Source organism: Coccinella septempunctata, chromosome 3, assembly GCF_907165205.1.
Source record: "Coccinella septempunctata chromosome 3, icCocSept1.1, whole genome shotgun sequence".
NCBI classification, from domain to species: domain Eukaryota; kingdom Metazoa; phylum Arthropoda; class Insecta; order Coleoptera; family Coccinellidae; genus Coccinella; species Coccinella septempunctata.
The window spans coordinates 19,904,613-19,916,361 of NC_058191.1; positions in this window are offsets into that span (position 1 = coordinate 19,904,613).

The following is an 11,749-nucleotide window of genomic DNA, read 5'->3' on the forward strand; positions in this document are numbered from 1 at the left end:
ACCGACATATCTTGCTTTTGGTATATGAATACCAGATGTAATAGATATCGCGACATTGATAAATATAACTCAAGAATTCTCTATTGAAACTATGGAAGATGGAACCTCAAACCACAATCCCGTGGAATTGACAATTGGAGAGGAACCAAGAGGAAAACTGATGGAAATAAGAGAATATAACAATTGGGCTAAATACAGCCATTTAATACTATCGGAAATAACAGAAATTCCAACAATAAGCACTCCAGAGGATCTGAAATGTGCGGTTGATAAACTGGAAGAGATTTGAAAGCTTACGAAAAAAGCACGAGTGAAGAGACCAGCACCAAGTCATCCGCATGGCGAAAGAAGTAAAAGATCTTATACGAGAAAATCGAAGACTCAGAAGAATATATCGGATGAATAAAAATGATCTGAATAGAAGGAACCTCAACCGCCATAGCGTTCTGATAGTTCTGAAAAATGCCCTGAAAGATCTGAGAACAAGCAGATGGAACAAGAGGGTTCAAGAACTGAATACAATCGATCATTCTGCATGGAGAATGCAAAAAAGCCTACGAGGAGAAAAGACTAAAATTCCACCCCTACACGGAGAAAGGGGAATGGCGTATACTAATACTGATAAGGCAGATGCATTGGCGGACTCGATCGAACGAGAATCGAGAATAAATTACAGGATAGACGACGATAATGAAGATTTGGAAGAACTGGTTGAAGAAAATGATGAAGAAATGGATGAATTACCAGCGACTGCTGAAAAAGACAAGCGAACATCGCCAAATGAAATCAGGGAAATAATTAGAAGTTTGAAGAAGAGGAATGCTCCCGGAAGCGATAAAATATCGAATTTTATGTTAAAGAAATTACCTAGAAAAGGTATAGCCGCTCTGACAAATATCGCGAATGGAATCATGAGGACAGAACACTACCCAAAAAAATGGAAAACAGCGGAAGTCATAGTATTCAATAAATCATTCAAAGAGAAGAAGTTTCCACAAAACTACAGACCGATAAGTCTACTGTCGGCGTTAGGAAAAGTAGTAGAAAGGATTATCGTCACGAGGCTAAATGAGGAAAATCTGAAACTGATACCACCAGAACAGTTCGGATTCAGAAGAGAGCATTCAACAGAGCAACAATTATTCAGGCTCACAGAGTAAATTACAGAGGGATTCCAAAATAAACAAGCCACAGGTCTTGTTTCACTAGACGTCGCCAGAGCATTCGACAGAGTATGGCATGAAGGATTAATATATAAGATGAGAGGTGCTGGATATTCGATCAAAATATGCAAGTTGATCCGGAATTATCTCAAAAATAGAAGATTTTACGTGAAAGTGGAAGGAGAATGCTCCACAACAAGAGATTTAGAGGCTGGAGTACCCCAAGGGTCAGTGCTAAGGCCACTTCTGTACAACATATACATTCACGATATTCCGAAGAATCCAAGAACCATGCTAACGTTATATGCTGACGACACAGGCATAGCAACTGGCACCGCAACCCAAAAGTAATAGAATGAATTCTACAAGAAACGATTGACGAAACAAATGACTGGTGCATAAAGTGGAAAATCAAGCTCAATGAACAAAAGAGCCAAGCAATATTACTACAGAAGAGAAGACTGCGACCCACAACGAAACTGGAAGTTGACGGCGAAGAAATCGACTGGAAATATGAAGCCAAATATTTAGGAATAACGCTTGACAAAGGACTTACTTGGAAAAGTCATATCAAACAAGCAATCGACAAAACGAAAGCAGCGATGAATAGACTCTGCCCTCTGATAGGAAGAAGAAGCCACATGTCTAACGAGACAAAATTGAAGATAATCAAAGCCGTTGCTAGGCCTCAACTGACTTATGGATCAGTTCCCTGGGGTGTCGCGGCAAAGAGCCATATCAAAAGAATTCAGGCCACTGAAAACAAGCTGCTACGATGTGCAATAGCTGCACCTTGGCTTGTCAGGAATAGACAGATTTATAGGGACCTAAAATGGGAAACCATAACGGAATTCATGAACAGAAAAGCAGAGAAATTATTCGAAACAGCGAAAAACCATCCGAATCAAGAACTCAGGAGACTAGTGGACTACGACCCAGAGGAAGACAAAAGGAGAATGCGAATTTACCGAAGGAGACCAAGAGATCAATTAAAAAGAGATTAAAATAACAACAGAGTGAGAAACCCCACACTTGTTCCCCCTCAGGAGAGGGTGGTTCGTCTGACTTGCAGATTTTTCCCCTGTTACACCAAAAGAAAAAAAAAAGTTTCCGTACTCATTTTAATCTCTCCTCAATTGATCTCGCGGTCTCCTTTTGTAAATTCTCATTCTTCCTCTGTCTTCCTCCGGATCGTAGTCCACTAGTCTCCTGAGTTGTTCTGGGTGTATCACCGTGTGGATGTATCGGTGCTGGTCTCGTTATTTTCTTTGTGCTCTTTTTGTAGGCATCTAGTATATTCTCTTTTAGTTTATCAACTGCTCTTTCTAGGTCTTCCGGTGTGTTGATTGTTGGTATTTCTGTTACCTCCGATTGTATCAGATGGCTATATTCAGTCCAATCGGTGTATTCTCTATATATCGACAAGTGTTACGATCTGCCGCCGATCCATATGTGAGTTGTGGTCGCGCCATAGTTTTAATCATCGTCAACTTGATGTTCCTATTCATATGACTTCTTCTGCCTATGAGTGGATAAAGTCTACTCATTGCGGCTTTTGTTTTATCAACTGCACATTTCATGTGGTTTCTCCATGTAAGTCCTCTGTCAAGCTTCACTCCTAGGTATGTTGCTTCATTTTTCCATTCAACCTCTTCTACATCAACTTGAAGGTTTTCTTCCATCTTCAATCTTCTCTTTTGCAGTAATATTGCTTGAGTCTTTCTTCCATTGATTTGGATTTTCCATTTGATGCACCATTTGAGTAATTCATCTATGACTTCCTGCAGTCTCTGGTGTATGATCTCTGGGCTTCGATGTCTGAACGCTATTCCCGTGTCATCTGCGTACAAGGTGAGCATATTTCTAGCATTCTTCGGGATATCATAAACGTATATAACGTAAAGCAGAGGTCCAAGTACCGATCCTTCAGGCACTCCCGCTTCCAATTGTCTGGTTTGAGAGGTTCCTCCATCTATCTTCACATAAAAGTTTCTATTCCTCAGATAGTTCCTTATAATCTTTCATAGCTTGGTCGAATATCCTGCTCTTTTCATCTTGTAGATTAGCCCTTCGTGCCATACTCTATCAAAAGCTCTCTCGATATCCATCAGAACTAATCCTGTGGCCTGTTTGGTCTGCATTCCTTCGGTGACGTTTTCTATGAGCCGTAGTAATTGGAGTTCAGTCGAATGTTCTCGTCGAAATCCAAATTGTTCGGGTGAAATTATCTTCAACATTTCTGTTTCCTCATTCAGCCTTTTAGCGATTACCCTCTCGACGATTTTCCCTAGTGCTGATAGTAGGCTGATTGGTCTATAATTTTGAGGAAATTTCCGTTCCTTTCCAGGTTTGTTGAAAACTATCATTTGTGCAGTTTTCCATCTCTTTGGGTAGTATTCGGTCCTCATCACTCCGTTTGTAATATTCGTCAAGGCTGCTATTCCTTTTTTAGGCAATTTCTTCAACATATAATTCGTTATCCTATCTTCTCCCGGCGCTTTCCTGTTTTTCAATTTCATTGATCTCTTTGATCTCTGTTGGTGAAGCCGGTTTTGGAATGATTTCGGTTTCCGGTGGTTCCATCATCAGTTCTTCGTTTGCCTCCACTTCTTCTTCTAGATCTTCATTGTCATCATCATTTCTGTAGTTTATTCTGGCTTCTCTTTCAATTGAGTCAGCAAGTGCTTCGGCTTTTTCAAGTCTCGTATAAACCATTCCGTTTGCTCCATGCAGTGGAGGTATAACTGTCCGTTCTCGTCGTAATCGTTTTTGCATTTTCCAAGCTGAGTGATCTATTGTATTCAGTTCACTTAATCTCTGGTGCCATCTGTTATTACGCAGTTCTGTTAAAGCATTCTTCAATATCTGACTATGCTTATTCAGTTTCTTCTTGTCTTCTTCTCTTTTTGTTGTTCTGTAGATTTTTCTGAAACTTCTGTTCTTTTTTATGAGTTTCTTTATATCCCTTGGCGTATCTCCATGTGAATGTTTCGGAATTGGTTTCCTTATTCTCTTGGTGCTTTCTTCATAGGCTTCTTTTATTTGATTTTCTAATTTTTCAACTGTTTCATCTCATTCATCCCGGGTGTTTAGTTGGGGAATTTCTGTGATTTTCTCCTGAAGTAAATTCTTATATTTCTCCCAGTATGTGCGATCCTTGGTTTGTGTCTCTTCTTCGTTTCTTGGGCCATGTCCCAGTATGAATTCTATGGGATTGTGGTCTGAAGTTCCGTCTTCTATTGTATCAATGCTGATTACTTCAGTGATGTCTTTCATAACGACAATGTCCAGTACATCGGGTAGTCCATTTACTCTTGGTATGTAGGTCGGTATATCAAGTCCTATCACAACTGCATTAAGTTTTTCAGCATACATCTTCAGTCTTCTCCCGTTGGTATTTTCCACCCTACTGTTCCATTCCTGCGATTTGCAGTTAAGATCATAAATTAGGATTTTCGGGTGTCTTACTTCTAGTAGCATTTTTAGATCCTCTTCCAGCATGTCCTTATCTGATGATTTATAAGTCGAAATAATCTTCACTTTTCCTCGATTGGTATCCACAATAATATATAAATAAATTCGTAAACATGGCACCGACCGCAGAGGTTGTAAGCGAGTTGTCCAGACTTAAGAAAGAATATTTAGTGGATATTATTGTTAATAAAAGAGTTCCTCATGGGATAACAGTTAGTTCAGAGCTTCGTGATTTTGTTGAAGATTTTGGGGCTCATACTCTCGGACAGAAGGAACCAGAAATCGATATTAACCCTCATGATGGTTACGTAGTGGAATTAAATCTCAAACACAACATCAAGGTATTGGAAACCGAATTACTCTATTCTAAAAGAATCATTGGTGATTTGGAGAAAACAATCAATGACAAAAATTGCATAATAAAATTATTGGAAAATAAACAGTTAATAGAAGGTTCTACCCAAATCATCACACCCGATGATTTGCAGACCATAGTTGCCAAACCGACTTCGTCGGCCGGAAATCTGAAGATGAAGTCAAAGGAAAACAATAAAAACCTGAAATCGGGTAAGAATACTGCTGAAACAAATGAAGCAGTTCCAGAACATATAAATTTAGTAAATGATAACCTGATAGAAAACACACCCCCTGCTGAGGAAATTTTCATCCAGGTAGAAAAGAAGAAGAAACATAACAGAGCAGATAGAAGCATTCTCGGAAGTGGAAAAGGACCAAAAATAGGTATTGAGGCTGTCCCTAAATTCAGCTATATACATGTGTGTAGATTACACCCTACTCTGGGGGAAGACATCCTAGTTCAACATTTGGAAGCAAACGGATTTTCTGACGTCAAGTGCCAAAAACTAGAGTCAAGAAGGCCCGAAGAATACTCGTCGTTCAAAGTTGGGGTACCAACGGCAGAGTTTGAGGCATTGAGAAATCCGGAAGTTTGGCCTGAAGGTAGTAAAATTAATAATTTTTTGCTGCATCTTTCGCAGAGAAAAAAGAATATCTAGTGGATTGTGTTTTGATTCACCAAAATGTTCAGTCTATTGGAAATTGTCTAAATCGTCTAGAAGCTTTCACCAAAAGTTATAATGCATCTATCATTGTAATTACTGAACATTGGAAAAATAACTTGGAAATTGAATCGTATAAAATTCATGGTTTTCAACTCATTTCTAAGTTCTGTAGAGAATCATTGGCCCATGGTGGCACTGCAATTTTTTGTAAAAATAATATTCAGTGTAAGGAGCGTTCAGATCTGACAACCTTGAGTGTTCCCAATGTGTTTGAATGCTCGGCGATTGAAATTAAAACAAATTGCTACAATATTGTCGTCGTATGCATTTATCGTCCAAATACGCACCCACTGGCAAACGTTGATATTTTTTTGCACAATATCAATAAGATTCTTGATAAGTTCTTAAAGTCGAACAGTAAATTCATTATAGCGGGTGATTTCAATTTGAATTTGCTGGAGCCGGATTCAAACACGCAGAAATTTGTATCGCTGGTTGAGAGTTATGGGGGGAAATTTATGATTCGTCAGCCGACGCGTATTACATCCACTTCAGCTACATGTGTTGACAATATTATTACAAATTTGGATCGGGGAAACGCAGAGGTCACGGCGTCTCATTTGTCTGATCACACGGCGCAGATATTCTCATTCCCACTTAAGCAAAGAAATTCTAAGAAAATTAGGAAACAAATCCGTCAAATAAACGATTTTACTATGAGTCTATTTTTGAAGAAACTATCGGAGGTTAGTTGGACTAACATTTAAATGATAGCTCAACTGATCCCGAGTCCTTTGGGAGAATTTCTTTGATATATATAAGAAGATTTTCGATGAGTCATTTCCACTGATCAATCTAACTGTAAACAACGAAGTTAAAATTTCGAACATACATAAGCATTATCCTGAAATCATCGAGTTGAAAAAACGATTAGATATATTGTTCACAATTTCAAGGATAAATTCCAAATATCAAAATGAGTACAAGAAAGAAAAGTTTCGATATGAGGATAAATCTAAAACGGTCTGGCAGATTGTTAATGATCTTGCAGGTAGGAAAACTGTTAATGCCAAATATGATAGCACATCTGATCCGCAAGTTCTTGCTGACTCTTTCAATAAGCATTTCGCAAATGTAACTACAAATAGACAAAATCCTCCCTCGCGTGATTGGATTGATTCCAGCATCAAAAAAACCCAAATTCCTTTTACTTGTTCGACATCGATGAAAATGAAATTTGTCAATTGGTCAGATCCCTCAAGAACACTCGGTCATCTGGATACGATGAAATACCAATGACGGTAGTGAAAGCGTCCATACCCTTAATTGCGCAGCCATTGGCTCACATAATCTATGCCTGTTACAAAGAAGGGATCTTTCCTAACAGTCTCAAGATGGCAATAGTGAAACCTTTGTATAAAAAAGGCGACAACTCAAAACTTGATAATTATCGCCCCATAAGTTTGCTCACATCATTTTCAAAAATTTTTGAAAAGGTTCTAGCTACTCGTGTGATGAACTTTTTTCATAGGTTCAATATAATAAGAGTAAATCAACATGGTTATCTGAAGGGTAAAGGTATTGAAACGGCAATTTTTGAGTTAACTCGATCAATCATAAGCGCTTTGGAGGGTGGACAAATCCCGCTGGAATTTTTCTCGATTTCTCCAAGGCATTTGACATGGTTGACCATCAGATACTATTGGATAAGTTGGAGGCTTATGGTATAAGAGACAAGCAATTGGACCTCTTTCGAAGTTTCTTGAAGGGAAGGGTACAGAGAGTGGAGATAGAAGTTGATGGGAAAACGTTCTTGTCGTACGACGAGTTATTGGAGAACGGTGTGATCCAGGGAAGTATACTTGGCCCATTACTCTTTTTAATTTATATGAATGACCTCATCTCATCTGTAACATTTGCGGATGATACAAGCTTTATTGTTCGAGAAAACGATGTAAGTTCGGTTGCTTTATCGGCTAAACAAACAGCAGCGTCTGTATATGAGTGGTGTCAAAGAAATAGCCTTATATTAAATGTCACCAAAACACAATGCATGTTCTTTTCCGCAAATAGAAAGCCTACTAATTATCCGAATTCGATCGACCTTCTGGATCACACTGTTTCAGTTTCTTCTAACACTAGATTTTTAGGCGTGATTATAGATTCAAATTTGACTTGAAGTGAACACTTAGCATGTCTCAAACAGAAACTACTCTCGGTCGTGTATTCTTTGAGAGTGATGGCGAGGCAAGTAGATCAAAATGTATTAGAGATACTTTACTATGCTAATTTCCAAGCACTTCTAACTTTTGGAATCATTGCTTGGGGAGGGTGCACTGGAGTCGATCAAATATTTATCATTCAAAAATCGGCTATCCGAGTGATTTATGGTCTATCTTACAGACAGTCTTGTCGTGGTCATTTCAAAAAGAACAAAATTTTGACACTTACTGGCCTTTTCATCTACAGGTGTCTCTTATTCTTTCATCAAAATAGAGAAATTTATTTTAGTTCATATGAAAACATAAATAAAACCAGGCGCATGTTCCCTTTGCATTATCCAAAACATAATTTAACGCTAACTGAGAAAAATGCAGAGTATATCTGTATTACCCTTTTCAATAAAATTCCTAAGGTTATCCAAACCATAAAAATTTTCAAGTCCTTCAAATCTAACTTGAAACAATTTCTAATAGAAAGAGAACCCTACAGCATTCAGGAGTTCCTCTCATCTTGATCTGAGCGCTCTTCATTTACTTGTAGGTTAAGATTTTGTACTTTGTTTTCCTTGACATTATCTCTTCACATAATGTATATGTTTATGAGAATAAATAAATCTATCTATCTATCTATCTATCTATCTATCTAATCGATATTGCTTCTACTTCTTGACCATTGAATATTTGGTCGAAATGGTGATCGATATTCCTTCCAGCCAGTATAGCAACGCCACCTGTGCTGTTAGGTCTATCATTTCTGTAGATATCGTAATTGGGAAATGCTATCCGAACGTTGGGGTTAAGTCTTGTTTCTTGGAGAGCTATGACATCCGGTCTCTTCTCTTCAATCAGTTCTTCGAATTCGGGTCTGCGGGCTCTCAATCCTTCGACGTTCCAAGAGACGATTATGAGATTGTTCTTTATCGTCGTATCAGCCATTAAATATTCTTAATAATTTGCTGCATCTTCTTCTCAATCTCTTTCTCCAGATTCTGCATCATCGTGCTGAGGAGGTTTTTCGTGAACTTATCCAGTTCCTCAGTGATTCCAGAAATTCCTTTCCTGGTTTCGGCTTTTTTGACGGTTTTTGCCTTTTACGTCTTTTTCTCTGGTTTCTTCGTCTCTTTGACTGCTTTGGTTGCAGTTTCCTGGGGTTTCTTCACTTCCGAAGAGTTTTGGGCTGGCTTTGGAGTATTTTGTGTTGGCCTCGAGCTGGTTTGGTTCGATCTTGGCGATCTCTTGGTCTTTTTAGTGACCAATTTCCATTCGCTACATCCCTTGTAGCTGACTGGATGTCCTTGCTCTCCACAGAGAACACAAGAAGCATTTCGGTCCTCGTTCCCTCTGGCGAGCGTGCACTCCTTAGTGCTGTGATTTGTGGAGCATTTCAAGCACCTCCATGGAAAAGTGCACCTACTTTGGGCATGTCCATATCGCTGACAGCGATAACATTCTCCAGGCCCGGTCGTCCTTCTCTTAGGTTCAACAACACAGTTCATGTTGTAGAGCCTTCTCACCTCGAAGATACCCTTATTCTCGGTTTTAACCAGCAATAAGGGCATCGGCCTCTTTGTTATATTTGAGGTCATCCTTATGACAACAGCATCGACGATCCCTTGATCCTTGAGGTCGTCAAGGATCGTCGGGATATCTGCATCCAGCGGTAGGTATCTCACTACCGCATAAATTTTCTTCTCCTCCTCTCGTTGGAGAGTGTGAAACTTTCTGTTGATTTTGTGGAGGAATTCAGTCATCCTTCGGTGATCTTGTGGGGTTTGTGGGACGACCCTAATTCCGTCCTTCACAGTTGTCGCTCTGCTATAGTTAATGCCGTTTCGCATTAACGCGTTAGAAATTGACGTCCACTCTGACGTACCTCTCAGGGTGACTGGGGGGATTCTTTCTCGTCTCTCCTCCACTGGAGTGGTTTTCTGTGGGGCTGGGGTTTCCAAGACTCTTTTTTTGTTCGAGTCTTCATTGGACGAGGAGCTATCCTTTCGCACTCTTTTGGCGGGTGGGGAAATTTTGTTTCGAGGGATTTTGATCACCTCCATCTTCTGTTTTTGTTCGGTAAGGTCACTGTGATGGGCTTTTTCTCTCACCCTGGACGCTCCTTACCTTTGCTCGGGCGCCAGTGGGGCAATCAGTGGAACCCCACGTCTCTCACAGAATCTCCAAAAATTAGAGAGCCCGGGTAGACTTGAATGATCAGTGGAGAAGGGTAGCAGTGAAAACTAGGGTGGTAGCGTCTTCTTTGTCTCTGCTTTCTGACGGTTTTTAATCGTTCAAAAAGAGTACCTACCTCTTCTGACGAAAACCTAGTTCTAACTGATTTAGGGAACTGTCTCTCACTGGCAAAAATAACTGGCAACAAAATAAATGTTTAGTCCTTTATTCCTACTGGATTAAATTATATACAGAAATGTACAAGTCTCAACAAATATTGATGTCAACCGGCGTCCTGGTCAGTGTGGGGGCGACTCATGAAACACGGTCTCTCCAGGAGAATACTGTTGAAATAGACGGTAAATACGGTTAAATTTTGTACGGTCACTCCAGAGGAGTACGGTGGAAATAGACGGTAGTTACGGTTTGTTGAGATCCTGGCAAGTCACTCCTTCTGTCGGCGGAAATCGGTACAGTGGCTGGTCTCAGTCCAATTGCAGTGCTGTCTCTCTCTCTCTGTGGTCCTCAAAATGGCTACCAGTCAGACAGCAGGTCGGAAGGAACTGTCAACCTGTAACTTGATCGGTCGGAAGTCGGCAATCTATTAACAAAAAGCACCAAAAATACGGTAGGAACACCAAGTCCTCCTGGGACCCAACGGTGGTCGAATAAGGGACGCGGAAGCCGGCACTCTACACAGTTTACGATCACTAGATCAAGTTTAAACGGTAGGTAAGTATCTTCAGCCAGTACAGCGGATTAAAGAAAGCGGAAAATAGCCCTCAGGTATGCACTACGAAAGGAACAATAATGCTACAAGTGACTTGCCTTAAACTTTCAAACTTCTTGACGTAATTTCCAACTCACGGTAATAACACCTTACACACTTTCCTCGGCAGCTCGATCTCCACTAATTTTCCCCTGACCTTCAGCCGCTTCAGCGCTCTGCGCCGAAGAAGTACCTCCCCTCTCCTTGGGAAACTTGCCCCACTATTGTTCGGTCAATTCGCCAGCTCGGAAAGAAACAGAAACAACTGAAGAGAAGGAAAAACTGAACAAGTTGAAAGACCGCTCTCGACTCAGAAAATGTACGGTTGAACGGAAATAATTATAAAATATAGGAATTCTTAAAACACTAGTCGGTGGAAAACAATGTTAAAATATCAATCGGTAAAGACCCCCTATGATGATATAACGGTTTTCTTCAAAAATATTTCGGTTAATAGGTCGTATTATACAAGTATAGGTGAAGAAATTTCGTTTTCGTGGCGGGGCAAAATCTGCCTCGTCACATCACTTCTTGGACATTTTTCAAAACAATGTTCTGTTTGAGTGCTTTGGAGTAAGGACTTTCCTTATTTCCCTCCTGCAACTCGAGCCTCTCTCTGAGATTTTTAATCTCAGCCACTAAGCTAGATACGCATCTATCTAGCTCATTCACCCTCGCTTTTAAATTTGCGTTCTCCTCTCTCAAAATATCGTGTTCGTACACGACATTAGCGATTTCTAACGGAATCGCAGTCCGGATGGTCAGACATTTTAAAATCTAATTTACAATTACTATACTACTCAAAGCAATTTGAAATGAAATTTTTTCAAGAACAAGAAAAAAAATATATCTCAGGCATAAAAACAAAACGACTCATCAAAAATTTTCTGCGCTATGAGAAAAATCAGGAAAAAGATACGAAAAATAAGCTCACCT